The 20,394-nt window shown below is 42.6% G+C and overlaps 1 protein-coding gene across 3 annotated transcripts in view; it reads right to left on the reverse strand.

The window, feature by feature from the left end:
* CPT1C (carnitine palmitoyltransferase 1C) overlaps window positions 1–20,131 on the reverse strand; it is a 58,218-nt gene extending 38,087 nt beyond the window's left edge. For 2 of the 3 annotated variants that reach the window (XM_072110295.1, XM_072110293.1), the window contains exon 1: window positions 4,822–4,951. The gene's annotated coding sequence lies outside the window, so the exon portion shown is untranslated. Of the gene's footprint in view, window positions 1–4,821; window positions 4,952–19,990 lie in introns of those variants that run through there. The other variant, XM_072110294.1, reaches the window with a different exon arrangement.
* Window positions 20,132–20,394: the final 263 nt, after the last annotated feature.

Genomic DNA, 20,394 nt, shown 5'->3' on the forward strand with positions numbered 1-20,394 from the left:
GAGACTACTGGGCATTTTATTGATGAGGGGAGACTACTGGGCATTTTATTGATGAGGGGAGACTAGTGGGCGTTTTATTGATGAGGGGAGACTACTGGGCATTTTATTGCTGTGGGGAGACTACTGGGCATTTTATTGCTGTGGGGAGACTACTGGGCATTTTATTGCTGTGGGGAGACTACTGGGCATTTTATTGATGAGGGGAGACTACTGGACATTTTATTGATGAAGGGAGACTAGTGGGCGTTTTATTGATGAGGGGAGACTAGTGGGCGTTTTATTGATGAGGGGAGACTCTATATATCAGTGATGGCGAACCTTTTGGAGACAGAGTGCCCAAACTACAACCAAAATCCACTTATTTACAGGGAAGTGCCAACATGACATTTTAAGCAAAAAATTCAGACTGGCAAATACAGACTCTTATTGTAGCCTCTATCCAGGGTCTCTCTGTAGAGGAAGAATGGTGGGTCCAGCAGAATGACCTCCAAAGATAATGCAGTCCTGTCCACACCTTCTCACCTTTCCCACAGTTCCAATGAAGTGTCGCTTTAAAATAGCGCTGATAGCACCATCTCTTTAGTTGCCTGGGACTGCAGGAAGATTTGGTGGATTTGGTCCTATTTGGTGAACTCTGTCCTGGGGTGATGGTCTGAGTGCCCACAGAAGTGGCTCTGAGTGCCACCTCTGGCACCCGTGCCATAGGTTCGCCACCACTGCTATATATGGTACTTTATATGGTATTTTAGAGATCCATTTTTTTCTCTATGAATGTTATAAAGATTCTAAAAGTTAGACAGCACAAGGCAAGATGAATAGAGGGTTATAACATTAGCAGAAAGCACTTTTTATTCACTGACACTAGAAAAGAAAATATAAACTATTTCTACAGAAGAACAAATGATCGGATTTGGGGCATTACAAACAAGTAGGCACTAGATGGCAGGTCTTAATAACTCACTGAAAATTCCACGGATACAAATCTCACACGGCTGAATGTCAAATACACTGGAAAGCAGAAGTGAAGCTACTACTCAGTGTGTAAACGTAGCCATGTGATGGTGCATGTATATAGAGCAGAGGTCACGCTCATCTCAGTATACACACCCATAAACCACATTCCTCTGGAGCCAAGACACAAACTGACTAAACCTCAGAGGAACAACCTTATGACTGATAAATTACACAGCCTGCTACTTCATCAAAGTGCCTGGAAGCCATAGTAAAGAGGAACACTCACACAGAGCGATGAATGTACACAGAAGGAATCTTGTGGGTGACAACTCTCACCTCCACAAGAGAAAGGGGACCCTGTATAGGCACTTGCCACAGGAAACCGTATAGTACCAAAATAAACAATCAAATGCCCCTGTATCCTTAAGTGTCCCATAACAACAGACCCTTTATGACCAACCTGCTTGTGACAGGAAGTCTGCGCATAGAGCTAAACTAATATAGACCTGGCACTATCATCAGTCAGTGTGGAACTGCTGCTGCCCACTAGAAGAAGAATTTGTGTTAACGCAAATGTTAACAATCGTGTAATTGGGCAGCTGTTGTAACGCTTTTCAAAAACCTGGGTCTAGATAAACAATTTAAGTTCACATTTGGCGATTTGATTTACCAGCATAACGCCCAATCAGCTGAACTGAACAAACTAGCTGCGTGTGGTTCGGGTCAGTAAATCCGGACAACACTCACAATGAGTTTCGTGATATGAACATGGACATTGTCAAACAGTCCTTATTTAGTTTTTCGTGGTTTTGTGTTGGTTGCCATTCTCTACATACAATAATCATTTTTGTTGTTATGAGGCCATTCTCGAAGCCTGATGTTAATGAGCAAGAACAAAATTGCACAAAATATTAAAAATGTAAAAAGCCACGTAGACGGCTAGTAAAAAGCACGACACATATAGCAGGAAACTGCCGTTTACTTGCACTGTATTTCAGTGTAGATTGTACCAAAGTACAATAGGACTAGTTTTATATGGAAGTATTTTACATCAGTATACATAAGCCCAAACCAGGAGTGGATCATATGGATGGAAAAGTTCTTGAAGGATTTCTGTATTTAAAGCTCCTGAATGCTGCCATGTAAGGGTGGTGGCACACGTGGCGTTTTGAACCCATTTTTAAGCAGTCCGTTAAAAAACGAATGCGGTTTTTGAAAACGCATCCGGTTTTTTCACCTATTTTGTCCGTTTTCCAATTATCGTAATTAAGATAATTGGGAAAAACGGTCAAAAACTGATGCATTTTTAAAACGCATGCGTTTTATAACAGACTGCTTAAAAACTGCCTAAAAACGGGTTCAAAATGCCACATGTGCCACCAACCTAAAACTGGCCTCATGTTCACTCTAGTGTGCAGAATGCATCTACAGTGGCATATAGACTTATAACTACAACACAGCTATTCACTTAACACTGAGCCTGTATACAGATCTGTACAACTTTTATGTTTTAGGTTTATAGAATGGTGTAGTATGCAGATTTTACATTTCAATTCATTTACATTTTAAATTTATTTAAAGGCCATCTACCATCAGTGTGACTGATGGTAGATGTCCAGCATGACATGCTTGTTTCTTTATGCACTAGTTGCAACTGTTTTAGTGCACAAATAAAGGGGAATATTTGCATCCAGAATGACAAAATATGTAAATGAGCTGGAGGCTCTCAGGCTTACATCACCTGAGTGCCTCTTGGCAATGCTGGGTTTCAATGTATGCACACCTTCCCCGGCTGTAATCCTACCTCCTGCTCCCGGCTGATGAACGAGGAGGGTGCAGTCACAAGTCGCGTCTAACGCATGGTTTTAAAACACATTTTATGAGCTGGAGAGAGATTTGCTTAATTAAACAGCTGTAAATATTTGCGTTTAAAAAACGCAACCGTTAACGCATGTGTTGACAGCTGTTTAATTAGGCAAATCTCTCTTTAGCTTTTTGAAACACATGAATTAGACGTGACGTGTGACTGCACCCGGAGAGATCACTCACCAGCCGGCTCCTTGACCAGGACTAGTTACAGGGTGGGAGGCGTCCATAAATAAAAACCCAGCGATGCCGAGGCGCTTAGGCGACCTTAGCCTGATCGCCCACGGCTCATTTACATATTTTAAAAAAAAAATTTTCGTAGCAAATATGCCCTTTCATTAAGCATTAAGTTCCAATTAGTGTATAAAGAAACAAGCATGTGATTCTGGACATCTACCATCCGTCAAACTTTTGCTAGATGTCCTTTAACAGAAATCCTGTGCCTGTTGCTGATGTAAAGCAGCCTCAATTCAGTAACAGGATGGACACAGAAACAAGTTTCATTTGCGTGTGACATGAGAAGCTTCTCAGTAGTTGGCAAATGGCTCTGACTACAGTTATTACACAATATGATTTTCTGGTTTATATTAAAAGAAAATGAAAAAAAAAAAAAAACTAAACACACAGGCATATTGTGCTGTAGTTGGCACTACATGCCAGTAATATATTCATTGTCAATAAAAGATCAGATCCTGTATGGAGTCTTTCCCCAGACAAGAGCATGGAGATCCATGTGTCACCTGATGGTCGAGGGCACTGTTACTAAGCAAAAGCCTACTCTTATTTTAGCAGCTAGATTTCAAATATAGCAACACCAGAAGTAAAGCTATAGGGTATTAAACAGAACTAGTTAAAGGGGTTCTCTAGTTAGCTCCTATCCACAGGATAGGGACCAATTTGCTGATTGGTTGGGGTCTCAGTGATGAAACCCCCACAGATCATGAGAACGGGAGAAGGTTTACCCCAGTCTTATCCCAAGATAAAGAGAGCAGCCGGTCGTGCTGGTTGCTCTCTTCATCTCGGGGGTATAACATCACTGAGACCCCCACCGATCAACAAGCTGGCCCCTATCCTGTGGTTAGGGGCTAACTTGTATGTCACTGGATAACTCCTTTAAATAGATGCCCTTCTAGTGACGTTGCTGGTTGCACTGCAATTGTAAGCTGGCACATCTGCAATGCTGAATATATAAGGAGGCTGGAGCCTTTACCATATGCTAGCGCTAAGATAAATGTCCCCCAATAAGTGTATATTCACACATAGTAGACTATGTTGCAGAAGCTAAAACTGTCCATATACATGTGAAACAGATTCACATGTATAAATATGTTTTAAAGCTGCCCATAAATGCAATATTTAAGTTATTTTTTCCAAGGAATGTCACCAAAATTGGAGGTTGGGATCTAATCCGAGGAGAGCTGTACAATAAACAAAAAGAACTGTAAAACACTTACTTCCGTTACAAGACGTGTACAAAGAATAAATAATGTCCGGCCTATATAGCAGATTCTCTTTTTTGGAGACTCATCACTACTACACAGCAAACTTACTAGCAATCATCAGCGCTGGTAAGTAGTTACACGCATGGATGGTTAGTTGTTCCGCATACACCCTTATACAATTTATGTACATATTCCTCACATTATTTTATATTTATTATTATACGCTTTCTGTGGCGCTGTAGCTGTAGGCATCTATCATTTTCCGAGACAAAACATGACAATGACACTTATGATAATCGCCTCAAGGTTAACGTTACACACTATGTCACCTGTTATCGGATAAAGCATCAGCATCACTTCTACCGGACACTATGAATCCAGTATATTGCTGGATCATGATGTCACTCATTACCCCCCATTTCTGTGAAGGCTATGACGTCACATACAGCCGCCAATCAGACATGAGCAGTTATCAGTCATCACACACCCTAAAATAACGACCCCTGCAGCTGTTACCCCGGTAATGCTCGGTACCGAGTAAGAGCATCACAAAACTCACCACACGGGACGGCGCATGAGCCGGGAGGTGCCGATCTCCGCTGACCAGATCGCGCACGCGCGCTCCCAAGTGGAAGGAAGCGATGAGCGGAGGAAGCTTGTGCGCATGTGCGTGACGTCACCGGTATCTGCTGTGAATTATGGAAAGAAACAGAGAACAGCAGCTTTACAGATGTAGTGGCGGTAAATGGGAGGACGGAAATAGACAGTATGAGGAGATGAGGGTTAAACAGGCTGTGGGCAGTGAAGGGTTAGGTAGATACGCTACTCCTCCTTTAGTCAGGTCGAAATTCCTTTGGTCAAGTGGTTGCCTTGCCCTGTGGCTGATGATAAGAAGTGGGATCATGATGTAGAATGTGAACAGGTTTAACCAGGAAATTAGAAGGTAATAAGTGCTTGTTCCCAGTTTGTGGGGGGCATGTGTAATATAACGCTGGGCAGTCCAAAAATGTACTTGAGGCATTATTAGTGTCCAGGGTGGGGCTAAACTACAGCGGGAGCAGCCATAGCAGCTGCTATGGGGCCCACAGTGTCAGGGGGCCCGGCATCTGCCTGCCACACTAAAGAATGGAGGATGTGCACCTTTATATACATATTACACTGTAGAGCATAATATATATATATAACGTATGTGATGTATATTTGCTGTATGTGTGTATCTGTGATGTGTATAAGCTGTATATGGTGTATAGTGTGTATATGTACTGTATGTGTGTACATATGCTGTACGTCTGTATATCACACTGTATGTGTGTATATGCGATGTGTATATGCCCTACACGCGTGCACAAGTGTATAAGTATGTGTATGTACAGCATATGAGTGCATAAATATGTGCGAGTCTACAAATATAGATTTTTTTAAGCAGGAGGCGAGGTCCCATTCAGAAACCTGCTGTGGGGCCCTGCCTCTCCTAATTATGCCCCAGGTCCAGGCCACAGGTAAACAATGTCTCCAGGACATCCCACAGCTTTCTCTGCTGAAAAATTGCAGCAAAATGCATGAATAATAGGCAGTGCTCCTGAGCAAAAATTCCATCTCTGCCCTCCCATAGAATAGTCTATGGGAATTTGGAGCACAAGTGTCGTGTGTGTTCAATTTCTAGGTAAACCACACTCATGTACCACTCTGAGGCTGTGTTCACAAGTTCAGTTTTTCAGATGCAGTTTTTGATGCCCAGGCCAAGAGTGGAGTTAAAAAAGAGGAGGAGCAGCCCATGATATGTTCTCACCAATTATGAACCACACCTTCTTTTGACTTCAAAAATTGCATCTAAAAAACTGAACACATGAACGCTCCCTAAAGCTGCGGTGACAGAGTGCTTTTTGATTGCTAACATTCAAAAGCTCAGACCATGATCACTTGCTGAGGTAACATTGCAGTTCCTCACGGTTACTAAACTCAAAACGCACCAAGTGAATGCATCCTAAGTTAGTAGGCTAAGCTACTGATGTGTTTTTCAACATTAACTCTTTGTTGGGTGAATTATTAAACAAAAACACAGTCTTAAAAGGCACTTGTCTAATTTAAGGAAATCTTACGTCAAAATCAAGCATAGATAAATCAGTAACACTTACTGATAGATCTGGGCACTGTGACTGTAGTAATCTTCTTATATTTGTTATCCATGGCCTCCTTCCTTTAAAATCAACTTTTAAAATTATGCTAAAGAACCAAAGGGCTCCAGGGGTTGTTACCAAAGACCCTCCGTGCTGCAGCTTCACATTCTGTTACACTGTGTCAGGATGCGGAATCTGTGGCTCCTCTGGACCACCGCGGCAGGTGGTAGTAGCCGACAACTGGGACTGGAATCTTAAGTGGCACCTGGTCTTCACCAGATCCTGCTGCAAAGGGGGATGGTCTTGCTGCAGCGGGATGCCACCAGGTCGTTCCACAGGTGCGACTAGCCCACAATGGCAGCCAAGGTCGAGTTACTTTTTCAGGAGACAGTTTTGTGGTAAAGTTCAGGCACAGGGTCAGCACAGGCGGCAGAGATGCAAGATCAAGTCCAATCTAGGGTCAGCAACGGGAGGTCCAGGCAGATGGGTACAGGAACACAGGAACGGACTGGAACACACAGGAGCAGGAAGGCAGGAAAACACAGGAGCACGGGAACAGGAACGTGGGAACAGTAATGCAGGAACACACAGGAATATCGCAGGGAGACTTTCACAATGGCATAAGCAGAAAGATCCGGCAGGGAATGCTAGGAGATGCCAGTCTTTATCCATTTCCTGTAAAGGGCCAGCGCACATCCTCCCTAGGAGACGGGACCACCTGCGCACGGCCGATGGGCGGGAATCAGGAACCGGGAGAGATAAGACATGGGGCACACCAAGGATCACAGGTGAGCCTGCGACCCAAGTCGTGGGAGCACCCGTGACAGCCCCCCCCCTCCTTCAGAACCTCTGCAGGAGACTGCGGTCCAGAATGTTATCCTCGTGTTCCCAGGATCTCTCCTCCGGCCCAAACCCCTTTGAGTCAACCAAGAAGAACCGGTTCCCTTTCACCGTCTTCATATCTAGGACCTCCCTTACCTCAAAGACGTCGGTGGAATCAGCGTCAGGAGCAGGAGGAGGTACTTGCCGGGAGAAACGGTTCAGAATAACAGGCTTGAGTAAAATAGATATGGAAAGAGTTTGGGATGCGCATGGTGGGAAGGAGGCGCCACTGGATTGATGCGAGTAAGCACCTCGAAGGGACCCAGGAAACGACTACCAAGTTTATAGCCAGGGATTTTTAGTCAGACATACCTGGAGGACAGCCAGACTTTGTCACCAGGAGAGGAGACAGGAGGAGACCTGCGCTTCCTATCCACCTGGAGCTTGGTCGAGCAGAAGCCCATAGCCGGGAAAGGCGAGTCTCCTCCCAAATGGACTTTAGATCCTGTACCAACTCTTCAACCGCAGGAACGTCCAAGGACACAGGTAGAGGAAGAGGAGGGCATGGATGCAGTCCATAGTTGATGAAGAAAGGTGCTGAGCCGGTAGAGGCAGAGTCTAGGGAGTTATAGGAAAACCCTACCCATGGCAACAGAATAGACCAGTCAAAGATAGCAGTCCAGAGTCTGGTTAACTCTCTCCACTTGACCATTAGACTGTGGGTAATAGGCGGAAGAGAAGTTCAACTTTACTTTTAGCTGGTTACACAGGGAACGCCAGAATTTGGAGACTAGGTGCAGGGAAGTCAAGAGCGGGTGGCGCACAACAAGACCGGGTGATGGTTCCAATAGGTTCTCTTTTTATTTAAATCATAAAAGGTACACGGAAGACACACAACGCGTTTCGGGGATCTGTGGTCCCCTTTTTCAAGTGGATTAGTGATCTGTTAGTTGACGAAGAACAAAAGTATACATACAAAAATAAGAATTGGTGCAAGGGGCTACTGGTTGATGTAATCGGTGAAGGAAGAGCAGGGGGTAATATAGGTGAGAATAAATCAGTTTAAAAATATATGGTATAGATCATGATATGATATGAAAATAATTACATAAAGGGACTAATAAATAAAAAGTTAAAATCCAGATCACACGGTATCTGTGACCTGATGTCAATAGGGCATCATTGATAAATGAGAAATATATAAAAAATATATAAAAACGTAAGTCCATACTAATAGATAGGGTAACAAAATGATATAGGAAAAGTACTTAAATTGGGGGACTGTGATAATCAATTATTTCATTCATTATTGGTTGGTAATTGAGAAATGTATAATAAAAAACAAGACGATATATATGACATATAGAACATAATGAATCAATAATAAATAGTAAATAATAAATAAAGTGGTACTTAAGAATCAGGTAAGATCAGTGAAATAAGAGATATGGGATCGATATATAGATAATTGAATAAATAAATAAATAAATAGATAATTTCATAAGTATATGACCAAAAATAATTATATAAATAAATAAATGATCAAAAATACATGGCCAAAGGTTTGTAGGTTGAATAAATAACTAACAGATGAACCTATTCTTATAATGAGAGGTCCCTGTTTGAACTGGATGGGGTAAGGGGATGTGACTTACCGAGCCCTGGAGAAGCGTGAGGATCGCTCCAGTGCGTGTGCGCTCACATGCTGGTATATATGACAGCGAGTCTATCAGCGTTGGCGGGTGAATGTGCGCTGTGCGCATGCGCACTAGCCTGCGGGGAGCCAAGAAAATGGCGTCCCGCATAGCGGCGTCATATAGAATCTAAGTGCACGGGGCGATTCACTGCGATGTTAGTGAATCGGGTGCCGGTACAAGAAAGGAGGTTATGAGGTTTAGAATGTTTGGGAGGTGTGTTAATCAAAGAATTTGAATGGAATGCTGAAAATGGAAGTTTATAATTTGTTGAAAGAAGGGGGGGGTATTGAATTGGATATGCTCAATGTTGATAATAATTTAAACGAATACATGGATTATAAGTGGTATAGTTAAGAGCCCATATAGTGAAATATAAAATTATATAATATATATTATATAACAATCGGCGGTGGCCAATAGATACTAGATTGGATGTGTTTAAGGAAGCATAGATCTAAAATATGGTATATAAACATGAGTAAATAAAAATTAAAATTAAAAACATTTCAATTGAATGAATGAATTCATAAGTCGGTGAATCATAGTGGATACATAATTTGATGACCGATCACAAATAGGTTGTGGATATATCTATATATACATATATATGAAAACATACACACACGCATATAATATAATCACATATGCATATGCATACATACATACACGCACATATACACATAATGGATTAATTGATTAAAATTCATTGTTGGCTTTTGAGGTTAATTTGGCAAACCATTGGTTATCAGTACGGGGTGGGGGAGAGAAAGAGGGGGTTTTGGTGGTGGTATGTTAGAAATTTTCTTCAAACATTTCGTTGGGCCCTGCTGGGTTGAGGCTGTTCAATTTAAAAATCCAATACTTTTCACGTTTACGCAATTTTTGGAAACGGTCACCGTCGTCTTTGGGTATGGATTCAATGGGTGTAAGTGTGAAAGCTGACATATTCTTATCGTGACAGACTAGAGCGTGTTTAGAGACACTGGGGCAGATTTATCAAGCAGTCTGAAAGTCAGAATATTTCCAATTGCCCATGGCAACCAATCACAGCTCCCCTTTAAAATATTCATGAGCACTGGTGAAATGAAAGCTGAGCTGTGATTGGTTGCCATGGGCAACTGGAAATATTCTGACTTTCAGACTGCTTGATAAATCTGCCCCACTGTGTTTGGTATATCCATTTGTTATTTTGCTTCTGTGCCCATTCATTCTGGTGCGTAAAGTAAGGCAGGTACAACCTACATACTGTAGGCCGCATGTGCATTCCATCAGATAAATGACATAGATGAACAGTTGAGAAATTGGTGAATTTTGAAGGTTTCTCCGGTTTGATTGCTAGTGAAGGAGTTTTTTCGGTGTTGGATACTCATGCAGCATTTACAGTTCGCCTGGCCACATCTAAAACTTCCCGTTGTTTGTGGAAGGAGTGATGTTGTTATTGCCGTGTTTTTCTTTACCCATAGTTTGGAGACGAGTTGAAGCCCTCAATCAGAAACAATGTGCTGGGGAAGTCCATGGAACCGGAAGATGTGGTGGAAGAAGAGACTGGCAAGACGTGGAGAAGACTGCAGACCTGGAAGAGGGACAAAATGGGACATTTTGGAAAAACAGTCTGTTACCACCCAGATGACGGTATTGCCAGAAGATGGCAGCTGGGTATCGGCCACGGCAGAAGGAGACCAGCAGGCTTGAGACGCAATGGCTTATTTTGGGCATAGGAAGCACATGAAGCCACAAAGTCCCAAACATCCTTGACCAGATCTGGCCACCAGTAGAATCGGGACACGAGAGTGAAAGAGCGCTGCACCCCATGGTGCCCAGGCACTCGTGAGCAATGTCCACAACTTAGAATTTTCTTCCGTAGAGCCGGTCTGACATAGGTCTTGCCAGGAGGTAGTTGATGAAGATCCACTGGAGAAGCAACAACCAGCTGTTCAGGAGTAATAATGTACCGAGGAGGTGGTTCCTATGACATCAGAGGCACAGGAAAGAGCATCAGTCTTTATATTCTTCTCAGCAGGACGGAAGTGGATCAGGAGGTTGAAGTGTGAGAAGAATAGAGACCAACGGGCTTGCCTAGGGTTGAGACGTTGGGCTGTCTGGAGATACAGGAGATTCTTATGGTCTGTATATCCGCAGACTGGATGGTGAGCCATCTCCAGAAGATATCGACATTCTTCCAGGGCAAGTTTGATGGCCAGAAGTTCTCTATCTCCTATGGAATAATTCCTCTCTGCAGGGGAGAAAGTCTTAGAGAAAAAAACACAGGTGAGTATTCGACCTTTGGGACCCTTCTGCGTGAGCACTGCACCGGCCCCCACTGAGGAGGCATCCACTTCCATATGGAAAAGCTTCTCTGTGTCGGGACGCACAAGAACTGTGGTTGAAGCAAACGCAGACTTTAAGTTCGTAAAGGCTTCTGCAGCGGCGGGATGAACTGCCGGTAGTAATTTGAAATGCCCAGAAACCGTGGTATAGCGTGTAGTCCTAAAGGACTAGACCATTGAAGAGCATTAGATAGCTTGGCAGGATCCATCAGGAGACCTCTGTCTGAGATAATATAACCAAGTAAAGGAAGACTCCGCTGGTGAAACTGGCACTTTTCAAGTTTGGCATAAAGGTGATTGAGGACTGAGGACTTGCCGTAAATGAGAGTGGTGGGACTCGAGATCCGGAGAAAACACCAGAATGTCGTCAAGATAGACCACTACACAGGTATATAGTAGATCCCTGAAGATGTGGTTAACGAATTCCTGGAATATTGGATGAGGAACCACCATGGAACGGGACTGGCAATCTGGCCCCCAGCGAAGAATCTCCCCCGTCCTCCAATCAAGCACTGGAGCATGGAGCTGCAACCACAGAAGACCCAACAAGAGGGGCGAGGTGGAGTAAGCCAGTACATAGAAGGACAGACTCTCCTAATGTAGGGCTCGAACTTGCAGGTACAGAGGCTGTGTGCGGTACCGGACTGGATCGGAGAGAATCTGGCCACTGACCGAGGGGATGACCAGGGGCTTCTCGAGGCGGACCACTGGGATGTGATGCTGAGAGACCAGGGCAGCATCCACAAAGATTTCAATTCACTACATTTCACTACTTCGATTTGCCTCAAAACTCCTGGAACAATATGTCCATCTAGAACTATCTTCCTTCCTCTCGGCCAACTTTTTCCTTGACAAACTACAATCTGGTTTTCAGCCCAATCACTCCACTGAGACTGCCCTGACAAAAGTTTCTGATGACCTACTGTCAGCTAAGGCAAAATATCACTACTCTGTTCTCCTCCTCCTTGACATGTCCTCTGCTCTTGACACAGTCGACCATTCTCTCCTGCTGCAGACGATTTATTCTCTAGGTATCACTTACAGTGCCCTCTCCTGGATCTCCTCATACCTTTCCAACCGGACATTCAGTGTCTATCACACTCACACCACCTCTTTACCTCGCCCCCTCTCTGTTGGTGTCCCTCAGTGCTCTGTCCTGATCTTCACCCTCTACACCTCTCGTCTGGGACACCTAATAAAGTCATATGGCTTCCAAAACCATTCATATGCAGATAACACACAGATCTATATTTCTGGTCCAGATATCTCCTCTCTTCTAGCCAGTGTCTGTCAGCCATATACTCCTTTTTCTCTTAACGTTTTCTAAAACTTAACATGGACAAAGCAGAACTCATAATATTTCTTCCACCTAACACATCCCTCCCACCTGACCTAACCGTCACAATTCATGGATCCACACTCTCCCCGGTACCTAAAGTCCGTTTCCTTTGAGCCATCTTTGACTCTGCCTTCCGCCTTCATCTCAAGAACATCTCTCGCATTCAACCCTTTCTCACTCCAGAGTCTATAAAATTACTAGTCCATGCCCTCATCATCTCTCGCTTGGACTACAGTAACATTCTTCTCTGCTGTCTCCCAGCTAACTCCCTAACACCCCTCCAATCTATCCTAAACTTTGCTGCCTGGCTAATCTATCTGTGTCCTCAATTCTCCTCTGCATCTCCTCTCTGCCAGTCTCTCCACTGGTGACCCATTGCTCAGCAAATTCAATTTAAAATGCTAACCATGATCCACAAAGCCATCCACAGCATGTCCCCTCCATATATCGCTGAACTCTACCACTAGATTGTGAGCCCTGATGGGCAGGGTCCTCCTCCTCCTTGTCTCCTGATCACTGTAGTTTTTAATTTTGTACTTGCACCTGTTTTTGTCTTAATGTGACCCACTTACTGATTGTACAGCACCATGGAATTAATGGATCTCTATAAATAAATGAATAATAATAATAAGCATCACTAGTGAATAGATATTTGGTTTATATGGTTATAACGTTTGATTATTTTATTAAAGCGATTTTAAGTTTTTTCGTCACATGTTGACATGGTAAAATTTGGTAAAAAAAAATTAAAAATGGTGAGTTTTTGACATTTTCAAAATTCTCAATTATCTTTTTTTTCACCTAAATTAGTTGCTGAATAACATTTCCCATCAGTCTGCTTTACAATTCAGTCAATGTCTGGATAATTTATTTTGATGTCACGCGGCTTCCAAATCGATCATCGGTTTCCGTATTTTCAAGGAGATTTCAGAATTGACTTTTTTGGGGATCATTACTGTTTTTAATGATATTTGAAATATATAATTATAGAAACCCCCCATATATAAGTCTGCACCCCTCAAACTATCAGAAACAGCTTTTAGGAATATTGCTAGCCTCTTGAGATCTTCATAGTAATGAAATCAATATGGAAGTGAAATTTAGAATGGTCAGACTTTGTTGGTAATACGTTTATTTAGCCCAGATATTTACACATGCACAAAAGATAAAAAGTGAAAACCCATCTTAAAATTTGTTATGCAATTTCACCCGAGTATGGTGGTATGCCACATGTGGACGTTACTTTATGTAGGGGTGCAAAACAAGGCAAAGAAGGGAAGGAGGGCCATGCATTAGCCAGTTTTGCCTTATAGAATTTAGTGGTTTTTAGTTGGTTAATGGCGCACTTTTTTGAGCTATAAAACATTTGTTTTTCCAGTAATGTTGCCATGCAAGAGCTCATTATTTGCCGGAGGAGATGCAATTTTCAGTGGTACTATATTGTGGTAGCTATGACCTATTGCTGAAAATGTATGTACTTTTTTTTGTGGGGGCGTTTTAGAAAAACATCAACACTGTAATTGATTTTTGACTTTTTTTGGTATTCACCATATATTCTAAGTAATATTTTTAGTGTATTCAGTGGGTCAGTATGATTACCGTGATACCAAATTTCTATAGTTATACTTACGTTTTACTACTTTTGTACATTAAAACCTCTTGTGGGGAAAAAAAAATCTATAATTTTTGCATCACCATTTTCCAACAAGCATAACTCTTAATTTTTTCTAAATAGCTGGATGAGAGGTTGTTTTTTTGTGAGACAGGTTGTGCTTTACAACAGTGCCATGTTTGTGTTGATACAGTTTTTAATCACTTTTTTGCATTTTATGTGGGATAACATAGGTAAAAATCATAATTTTTGGTGTTTTTAATTTGATTGATTTTGTTTTATTGTACTGGTCATTACAGATGTGGCCATACTACATATGTGAGGTTTGTATTGTGATTTTCACTTTATTTATGTGTAAGTGTAATATGTAACAGGGCTGTTTGATTAATTTATTAGTTTATTTTTATTTGAAACTTTTTTTTACTTTTTAACTTGTCTCACTATGGGACATTAACAAGCTATCGTTTATTGCTGGTTCATAATAATACCCTGCAAAACTGCCAGTGGACTCCCTGGTCCACCGCGGGAGATAACAACCTTAGCCGCACCCGGGAGCGGAGTCTAAGTGATCTCCTGGTCTTCGCCAGAGCCCGCCGCAAAGCGGGATGGTCTTGCTGTGGCGGGGAGTCACCAGGTCGCTCCGCAGGTGCGACTAGGCCCACGGCGGCAGCCAAGGTAGGGACACGGAGACCACAGATGGCAGGCAGGACCTCGGATGGCTGCTGGATTACCGGAGCGCCACAGGATACCGGGAACGCCACAGGATGCCGGGAACGCCACGGGATACCGGGACCGCCACAGGATACCAGGACCGCCACAGGAACAACATGAAACACCACGGAACACGGGAATTACAGAGGTGTCTGGAAACGCTCGAGAACACGGAGGAGCCAGGTTATATAGCAGAGCCAGGTATGCCAGCACCAATAAGGAGGACGCTGGCCCTTTAAATTCCTAGAGAGTAGGCGCGCGAGCGCCCTAGCAGCGGGAGCGCGTGGCCTACACAGGAGACAGACCTGCAGCCTGGACGGGACCGCGGCGGAGCCAACAGGAGCCGGGACAGGTAAGTACTGACCCGAGGGGGATGGAGCAGCAGCAGCAGCAGAGCACGGGAGCACCCGGATCCGCAACATGGATCGCGGGGACACCTGTGACATATACGGAGATCCGCCATTGCTATTGGAATAAAACCTTCCTAAAACCTGTCAGTTCTGCACTTTAGTGACATGTACCTACCACTGAAAGAACTCAGCTGTCTGATTACCACATCAAACAGAGGGTGTTCTGGATTACTAATGATCTTTTGAAACCTTCCTACTAAAGTAGAGTGGACTTTATGTCTGTCAAAGACTGCCATGGGCCTTGGGCTGTATGAATATTATAGTCCCCTACAAGTCTGGAATTCACTTTCCATATATGGTACCAGAATCAAACTTCTTGGGGAATTGAGGATGTGTCCTTTTTGCCTGCTTTCAATCTGCAGATTCAGGACCTTTGGAGGATCTTCAAAGGTCATGAACTGGCTCTTGTGTACATGTGTATTTAGAGTAAGAACAGGTTTATGAGGATTTCATGGGTATAGGCCAGTGATGGCGAAGCTTTTAGCGTCCGAGTGCCCAAACTGCAACCCAAAGCCCCCCTTACTTAGCAGTAACTTATTGCTCCCTGTTCTTCAACAACGTTCGATCATATTGGCCTCCTGAGGACAAGATGGAAAATTTGCATCATTTTAGCTTCTTTCCATTGTCCCTCTGTACACAGAGAATTGTGGGGCCAGCAGAAGGTCTTCCAAAGATAATGAGGCCCTGGCTACTCATTCTCCCTCTTCCTACATACCCAATTAGTAAGTATTACTTAAATATATGACTGAAAGCAGCATCTTTTAAGTTGCTTGGAACTGCAGGAAGATTCTTTTGAGTCCTGTCTGGTGTTCTTGGGTGATGGCCCGGGTGCCCACAGAAAGTGCTCTGAGTGCCGCCTCTGGCACCCGTGCCATAGGTTCGCCACCACTGGTGTAGGCTGTTCTCAGTATAAAATCTGGTGGGGGTTTGGGTGACAATGGACCCCCTTGAAGGCTGGGCCCCAGGCTATACACTGAACTTCATATTTGATAATCCACTATTGCTTCTATTAATCTTCCAAGGCTCCAATCTCAGACCCACTATTGAGCTAGTTCTCCTAATAAATTTATCAAGCTACAATTTATCCCGAGAATTGATACATACACCTCACGCCACTGCCACTCTCCAACACTGTTTGGTAAAAACTTTTCAGTAGCCTACAGCTAACTGAAAATTACCTGAGAGACCGTAGAAGATAAAGCAAACTGGATCCTTTATTTTTTATGGCAACTCCTACACGGAAGAAGATCTTTGGTTGGGTTAAGGTGGGACACTTGCCACACATACCTTTACACATACACATATCCTCCTGCAAATATATAACTGCAGAAATAGTAATATTTTCATCAGAGTTAGTTTTCAAGCTTAGTTCTCAGTCAGAATTAGTACCAGTGCCAATTTATCCTGTGCAGTTTTCAGCTTATATAAATAATGTTTTCTTTAGCAATGGATAAGGTTCGATTGCATGCCAGTAGAAAAAGACTGCCCAAGTCAAAAACCCAGGTAGGAGTAGAGCCTGCTTTCAGGTCTTTAGCTTTTCAGAGAGGGCAGTTGGCTCATACACATGGGTATGTGTTGGAGCTCATGGAGGTGCATGCTAAAAGTTAAAGGGGTATTCTCGTCTGGGCATTTACATTTAATTTAGTTAATCTGCCATTTATATACATTTCTTCAATTAGATGTTATTAAAAAAAATTACCTGTGTGAAGACAGTTTATCATAAATGTAGGGATATGCTCCCTTAGAAACAAGACTGTGTCCTTGCTGGAGTGATTGCATAAAGATACAAATAGTTTTTGTATATGAAATGTTTGGGAGTTACTGCATGTCCCACAGCTGTCCTGTGGTAATGATCGCTGAAGCCAGGTGGTCGGGAAAGGTTCAAAAGCGCTTGTTTGGCCACCACTCACACAACACAGGCTATAGACTTCATGTACTAATGATTTCTACCACTTATTACATGTTCCCTGCTCCTCCATGTAAACTAAATGGATTTAATGCTAAATTACTTTGAGAGAGAACACCCGGCATCATGGGATATGTGGGCAAGCTAACTGGCCTCATCTTGTGGGCATAGACCGAGAGATATTAGTCTCCGCCCACTTCACTTCTGGTGAGAAAGATTTTTGTCAAACACTTTTAGAACAGAAATGCCATAATTTTGGAAACAAAAAGGCGAGCAGCACAAAGTAGGCGTTGTTGTGTTTATTTTCGAAGGGGGAATCACATAGAATAATTTGTCGTGGTGTGTGGTAGTCGAATCCTAGGAAGATATCTTGTTTCTGAGGGACAACATGGTTGCATTTACGAGAAATTATCTTCACACAGGAACTTTTTTTTTTTCAACATCCAATTGAAGAAATGTTAACATATGGCAGATGAATTAAATTAAATGTGAAAGCCCAGATGGGATTAGCCCTTTAACTGTAACAGTTAATACAGTGCCGGCATTGCATTCCGGCTGGCAGACGAGCCCGTTTCCACAGGCTGCACACGTTTACACAACCTATTAGTTTTCTTATTTTGCACCCAACTTTTTGCCTGATTCTGAGGCCTTTTACTTTAATAAGGTTACACTAAGTTTGATTGTTATCCCCTGTCCACATAATAGAGGACAACAATCTGAATGATTGGGAGTTGACTTCTGGGACATCCATTGAGAACATCCATCCTTCTGCTCTATTCAACATACATACTAATGGAGTATCTCCGCCCCATCAATTAGTGAGGGTCCTCCATTCTCACAATCGGATTGATTCCCAGCAGTTGAACACCCCCCCCCCCCCCCCGATCAGATGGCTGACAATCAAAGTTGGCACAACCACTTTACATTTTGGCAGATAAGTGTCAGCCATGCAAATAGAAAATGGAGCCTGAAGTGTGTAGTGGCTGGTCCTAGGAACTGCATCTCAGATCATATTAATTTGAATAGGAACACTTATTCAGAAATGGGGAGATTTATTAGGAGTGTCTGAGAGCGATACTAGTGTAGTTGCTCAAGGTAGCCAATCAGTCACCAAAATGCCTGGTCTTCTAATTTATTCACTCCCCCAAGTCCTGCCTGCCTACAGCGCAAAGAGCAGGTGATGGGGTGGACAGGTGAATAAATTATAACACAAGGCACTCTGAGATGCTCCGGCGTATAGAATTATAATAAAAGTAGTCCTGAGGAGCATAGTTCCTCAGGAACTTCTAAGTAGGATACATCAATCTTCAGTAAATCTGATGGTAGATGTCCTTTATGCCTGAATTCTCATTGCTTTTAGCTTAGCAGGCATTGTGCTGCTCTTCTTGGTGTATTTATGGTCTATGACTTAAATATTAATTTAATCAGTTTAGCTGCGGGTTATGGAGAAGGGAGTGATGTAGCATAATGTGTAGATTTAAAGGACAACAATTAAATTGTTCTTTTTTTCTTGCTTTTTGATATGGGATGGGTGTATATGTTCAGTGAATATTGAACATATAAGACACAACGCAACTATATTACAAAAATATTTCCAAAACTCACTTACTGGAGTAGTGTAGTGCTTTGTATTTTGCTATGTACTGTTTAATGACTTGGTCTTGTTACTTAGCAGCACACTAATAACATTCATATTCCTTACATATATGCTGTGAAGGTTATAATCATTTGCCTGTCATGTCTAAAGGACAAATCTGCAGTAAAGGTGTCACGTGTCAGTAATGTACACACCTGGTACCTGGTGGCACTTACGCCAATATGTAACATGAATAAGAGAGGTATAGTCAACCTCCTTTGTAGACAGCATTGCAGCAGGGCAACGTTTATCGCTGCACAAAGGCTAAGGGTGCTGTCACGTCGCGTTTACCGCATGCGTTTAAAAACGCATTGCAATAGCTGGAGAATGATTTGCCTAATTAAACAGCTGCTAACACCTGTGTTTACAAAACGCAACCGTTAACGCATTGTTAACGCATGCGTTAACATCGCGGTTAACGCATGCGGTTGTTAACGCATGCGTTAACATCGCGGTTAACGCATGCGTTTTGTAAACACAAGTGTTAAGAGGTGTTTAATTAGGCAAATCACTCTCCAGCTATTCCAATGCGTTTTTTAACGCATGCGGTAAACGCGACGTGTGACCGCACCCTAAATTCCCCAGGACAGATTGACTGGCAGATTATAAAAAAAGGAGTTCCTCTTGTGACTCAGGAGGACTGGTGGGTTAGAAAACATGGCCAGCAACTTGCAAGATTTTTGGCAATTTTACGTCTTAAAAATTCTAAAGGTACACACTAGGACAGAGAGGAAAAGAAATACTTCTTAAAGGCAAGTAAGGCTCAGTTCACACAACAACAGCATATACACTGGAAATAGTGCATAATTTTCTGCATTCCAATTCATGGAAACATAACAGAAGGGGTGCCTTTCACTTACATAACGATATGCATTCCATATTTAGTCTCCATTATTTTGTGGTGGAGTGAACTTGGCAAAATCCAAAAGTCATGTAAGAAGATATATCTAAATCAGCAAGGTTCCAGTTTTAATGAAGGAGGAACAGATATCAGAAACAGTAGCTTGTTACAACAGTAAATAGTATCTACAGATAAGAAGAAGATCTGAAAGCCTTTCACTCTGACCGGCTATTTAAAACACTTATCTCATACTTGAAGTCCTATATCCAGGTTATATTAATCTACCTCTTCTCACTCATTCCCGTCTTACCTTGGTGCTTTGACAATTTTTCCAAGGAAATGAAAGAAAGTGACGCAAACCTGTAGAAAATCCACAGTTCAGCTGAGTATCCTGTCTGATAGGTCTAGGTTAGCTCCACCAAACAGGTTTGACGTGTTTGTATTAATCAAGTCAACGCCTCAGATCCTTATTTTACAACAGTGACACGGGAGAGCAGTCATGATTGAAGCACAGAGACAGAGGGTATGTTAGATAGGAGTGGCTTGGAGGTACAGCCTCTTAATGTATGTCCCAGTACAAGCAGCTGATGGAAACTTGGTGTTTGGTTACACTTCTATAATATGTAACTGGAAATTCTAAACCTACAGCCGTTAGACAGTTTAACCTTTGGCCTCATGATTTTTACCGTTTAAACAGAAAGAAAGTATATGATA

Source organism: Engystomops pustulosus, chromosome 6 (assembly GCF_040894005.1).
Source record: "Engystomops pustulosus chromosome 6, aEngPut4.maternal, whole genome shotgun sequence".
Lineage (NCBI taxonomy): Eukaryota > Metazoa > Chordata > Amphibia > Anura > Leptodactylidae > Engystomops > Engystomops pustulosus.